Below are 5,941 nucleotides of genomic sequence, written 5' to 3'. Positions count from 1 at the left end.
TTAAAATAATAATCATATTATATTCATTAACCTATAGTTTAATATCAAATATAAACCATAGTGTTTTCTCCTCCACTAGATATAAATCATATTTATATTCAATTTCCTCCAATTGATGTATCTCATACATAAAGTCAATCATATCAAATATAATTAACCAGTTCAATCATATCATATATAACCGAACTCCCTCTTGTCAATTTGAACATTTCAAACTGACCCAAAAACTGATTCTCAACTTGAATCCATTGAGCTACCAAGGGGACCTTATGGATCTATGGCTCGAAACTCCAACAATATGTGAATAACTGACTAAACTCTTTAGCCACGAGATCTACCATCCGTTAACTGCTAGGCATTCCACTAAAGATCGACAGTTGTACTCTCCTTACCACAGATATATTTCTGTGTCCATCGGATATAACCAATCAACAGTATGACAACCCTTGACAGATGCTCATAAGTACAAATGGGCCAATTTACCGTTTTGCCCCTATAGTTACATCTAACTTCTTAAGTACCATTGATTCCTCTAATGAACAATACAACATAGTCCTACTATGTGTGACACCTCTTAGGCCATGAGAAGGTGTGTGGCGTCACATCGTTCAAGCCCCAGGATCAGCTCTTAAGGGAGCAATCTATCTACTTACCCTTGTTTTGGGGAAGGAGTGAATTCCATCTTGTGTAGCTTAGTTCCCAACTCCCAAATCAGACAAATCCCCAAAGTGGTAGGTTTAAGCCGGCGACCTGGCCACTCGCACATGTAAATCAAATGACCACCCTCAAAGGCAGAAGTTCCCAACTCACTCGGGATTGAGGTCATGGTACCTATGGTTATCCTAGTGAAGTGAAGTCTCTGTCATGAACGACGTTATATAACGAGACGTTAATACTTCATGGTCAGGTCTTATACAAACTCTTTGTTAGGACGCCTCCGCTCACATGTCCTCACATGAATGATTAGGATCAGACCATCTGTAGCAAGTCACAACACTTGTAACTATTCTACAAAGCGGTTTGCGTCCGTAGTGTTATCAGGATAAGGTTTCCCTCCTATATCCATATACTACAGACCATTTTGGTTATCACTTAAGACATGATCCACTTGTATGTCACCACATACATGCTTAAGTTACATAATGACAACCAAGGATTTTAGTTTATTGGTTTGTGGTAAAGCAAATAAAACATCCAGTGTTCAAAGACAAGTAGTGAAGAAAATATCATATATTATACATCACAAGTATTCGTATAAAACTGTTTTTTACAAACTACAGGACACGAGATTTTAGGGCATCATCCCCAACAATCTCCCACTTGTCCTAAAGCAAGTGGGGTATACAAAAAACTTGTACAAAATAATAAACTAGGGCACTAAGGCCCAGTATATAAAAATCTCTCACTTGCCCTAGTCTAGCCGCAGGCGATCCCATAGACCTATGCTCTGAAGGTGACCCTCAAACACTATACCGTGAGAGTCTTTGTAAACGGGTCAGCAATGTTATGCTCCGAAGCGATCTTCCTTATGATCACATCCCCTCGATGCACTATTTCGCAGATCAGATGATACTTCTGCTCTATGTGTTTGCCGCGTCTGTGATTCCTGGACTTGGAGTTCGCCACAGCATCACTATTGTCACAATAGAGGGTGATGGGCTAGGACATATATGGACTAACTTCTAGCTTTGTCAGGAACTTCCTGAGCCAAACGACCTCCTTAGCAGCTTCATAAGCCGTTATGTACTCGGCCTCCATTGTGGAGTCGGTGATGCACCCCTACTCAGTGCTTCGCCACACTACAGCTCTTCCGTTAAGAGTAAAACCCGACCCTGAAGTGGACTTCTGAGAGTCCTTATCAGTGTAAAAGTCAGAATCAGTGTATCCAGTAAGGATCAAATCCCTAAACCTATATACGAGCATGTAGTCCCTCGTTCTTCGAATATACTTGAGGATGCTCTTAATTGTGATCTAGTGACCCTGACCTGGGTTAGACTGATACCTACTGACTATTCCCACAGCATAGTAGATGTGTGGCCTAGTACAGAGCATCACATACATTAAAATGCCAATGACAGATACATATGAGACCCATCTCATCTCCTCAACCTCTTGAGGTGTTTTAGGACACATGTCCTTAGACAAAGTGACTCCATGCCAAAACGGCAGTAAGCCCTTTTTGGAGTCCCGCATCGAGTACTTGAGCAATATTTTGTCAATGTACGATGCCTGAGATAGTGCTAGCACTTTGTTCTTATGATCCCGAAAGATCTGTATACCCAGAACAAACTGAGCCTTTCCCAAATCTTTCATTTGGAATTGGGCCGCTAGCCAGTTCTTAACTGCAGTTAGTAGTTCTACATCATTCCCAATGAGTAGGATATCATCTACATACAACACTAAAGAAACTATTGAACCGTTGACGATCTTTTTGTAGACACAAGGCTCATCAACGTTTTGGTCAAAACCGTACGATTTGATCGCAGTATCAAACCGAATATTCCAAGATCGAGATGCCTGTTTTAGCCTATAAATGGACCGATTCATTCTGCAAACATTTTCCTCTTAACCTTAGGCAATGAATCCCTCGGGTTACACTATATAAATGGTCTCTTCAAGATTGTCATTTAGAAAAGTCGTCTTGACATCCATTTTCCAAATCTCATTTTTGTGACCATTGGATATAACCAATCAATAGTATGATGACCCTTCACAAACTGCTTGTAAGCATAACTAGGCCAAAATACCGTTTTGCCCTTATAGTTACATCTAACTCCTTAAATATCACCAATTCGTCTAATGAATAATAAATCATAGTCTAACTATGACAAAACTTCTCTTGGGCCGGGAGAGGGTGTAGCACCACATTGTTTAAGCCCCGAAATCAGCTATTAAAAGAGAAATTTATCTATAGCCCCAACATTAGGGAATAAGTGAATTTTTTCTTGTGTAGTTGTGTTTCCAACTTCCCATTCAGACAAATTCCCAAAATGGTAGGTTTATTGAGTCGGCGATTTGGCCAGTCTCACTTATATAAATCAAAGAACCGCCTTCATAGGCAGAAGTTCACAACTCACTCAGGAATCAGGTTATGTTACCTATGGTCATCCTGGTGAAATGTAAATCTCTATTATGAACGACATATATAATGAGACTAAATATTTTGTGGTCTGATCTTATAGAAAATTCTTTATATAGAATATCTCCACTCACATGTCTCCACATGAATGATAAGGATCAGATTATTTGTAGCACTTTACAACAATTGTAACATCTACAAAGTGGGCCATATTTGTAGTGCCACCAAGATAAGATATCCAGCCTTATCCATCTACTACAAACTATTTAGATTATCACTTAAACATGATCCACCCGTATGTCTCTAAATACATGTTGAAGTTACAAGATAATCTTGGATGTTAGTTTATTGGTTTGTGGTTAATGTAACTAATTTTGAAATAAAAAATCATATATTTTATTACATAAATAAAATGTTTGTACAATACAAGATTTAGAGCATCAACCCCAATAATCTCCCACTTGACCTAAAACTAGTGAGGTGTACAATGTAACATTCAAACTATAAAATAAAATACATAACACAATAAACTAGGTCATAACACGCGTCCAGTACAAATCTCTCACTTGCTCTAGTCTAAACATGGTCTGTCCCATAAAACCATACTCTGTAGGTGACCCTCAAACACCTTAGCCGTGAGGGCATTTGTAAATGGATCTATAATATTATGCTCTGAAGCTATCTGCGTGACAATCACGTCCTTCGATGCACAATCTCTCGGTTGAGATAATACTTTCGCTCTATGTGCTTTATGCGCTTATGACTCCTAGGCTATCGGGAATTAGCCATAGCACCACTATTATCACAATAAAGTGTGATGGGCTTTGACATGTCTGGAATGACTTCTAGATCAGTCAATAATTTCCTGAGCCAAACAACTTCTTTAGTAGTTTCATAAGTCGCTACATACTCAGCCTCCATAGTGGAGTCAGAAATGCACCCTTGCTTGGTGCTCATCCAAACTACTGCCCTTCTGTTAAGAGTGAACACTGATCCTGATGCGGATTTTCTAGAATCTTTATCAGTCTGAAAATCAGAGCCTGTGTATCCTGTAAGGATCAAATCCTTAGAACCATACACTAGCATGTAGTCCCTTGTTCTCTGTAGATACTTGAGGATATTCTTAATGATAGTCTAATGATCATATCCTGAATTAGGCTGATATCCACTAACTATCCCCACTGCATAACAGATGTCAAGTCGAGTATATAATATCGCATACATTAGGTTGCCAACAGCCGATGTATAGGGGATCCATCTCATTTCCTCAACTTCTTGATGTGTCTTAGGACACTGTTCCTTAGGCAAAATTGCTCCATGCCTGAAAGATAGTAATCCTCTCTTGGAGTTCTGCGTCAAATACTTGACAAACCTTTTATCAATGTATAATGCTTGAGACAGAGCTAGCATTTTATTCTTTCGATCTTTAAATATCTGAATTCCTAGAACAAACTGAGCCTCCCAAACTTTTCATTTGAAATTGGGTCGCTAACCAGTTATTAACTTCAATCAGTAGACCTACATCATTACTAATGAGTAGGATATCGTCTATATATAATACTAGGAAAGCTACTAAACTGTTGATAATCCTTTTGTATACACAAGGTTCATCAATATTTTGACCAAAGCCATAAGATTTAATCGCAGTATAAAACCTTATGTTCCAAGATCGAGAAGCTTGCTTCAGTCCATAAATGGACTGATTAAGCTTACAAACGTTTTGCTTTTGACCTTCGTTATGAATTCCTCGGACTGCTCCAAATAAATGGTCTCACCGAGATTGCCATTCAGAAAGGCAGTCTTGACGTCCATCTGCCAAATCTCATAGTTATAATATGAGGCAATGGACAGGAGGATTCTGATAGACTTCAACATGGCAACAGATGAGAAAGTCTCCTCATAGTCGACTCCCTCAACTTGGGTATAAACGTATTCCACTATTTTCTCTTGTAGATCCATTTGCAACCTATAAATTTAACCCCATTAAGTAGATCTACAAGATCCCAAACCAAATTGAAGTACATCGACTCTATTTCAAGATCCATAGCCTTGATCCACTCATCTTTGTCAACATCCTCCATTGCCTTTTTGTAAGACAATGGATCATCAACATCTCTGTTAGCTACCATAGCTAGAATTTCTGTTAAACCCATGTAACGGACAGGTGGGTTTGCAACCCTCTCACTACGTCGAGACTTCCTCAACACTTGAGGTGGATTTGACCTACTAAGTGATCCAACTTCAACAACTCTTGTTGAGTTGATGGGTTCTTCAACAACTCTTATTGATGGTTCAGTAGATTCCTTGGAAAGTTCATTCAACACAATCTTACTGCAGGGTTTGTACTCCCTTATGTGGTCTTCTTCCAAAAAAAGTAACGATGTCGATACAAACACTTTATTTTCCTTAGGGTCAAAGAAGCAACCACCTTTCGTTCCTTTGAGGTAGCCTACAAATAGGCATAGTTTTGAACGAGGTTCCAATTTCTTAGGATTTTTCTCAAGCACATATGTTGGGAAACCCTAGATTCTAAAATGATGTAAACTAGCTTTACGACCATTCCATAATTCCAAAGGTGTTATGATAACACTTTTGGATGGAACACAGTCCAAAATGTACCTTACAGTTTGTACTGCAAAACCCCACAATGAATCAGTAAGGAACATAACTCATCATAGACCGAACTATGTCCAACAGGGTTCGATTTCTCCTTTCTGATACACCATTTTGTTTTGTTAGAGTTAACAATGCACATGTAGAAGCAATTATGGTCTTAAGCACTCTAACTACATTAATTTTGAGGATTAAACATGCACGTTCATAATAAGAAAGTAGAGTTTGAAATTACAACATTTGTATAAA

This window comes from Benincasa hispida, chromosome 12 (genome assembly GCF_027475165.1).
Source record: "Benincasa hispida cultivar pf3 chromosome 12, pf3_genome.v1.1, whole genome shotgun sequence".
NCBI lineage: Eukaryota > Viridiplantae > Streptophyta > Magnoliopsida > Cucurbitales > Cucurbitaceae > Benincasa > Benincasa hispida.
This window is presented reverse-complemented; position numbering follows the sequence as displayed.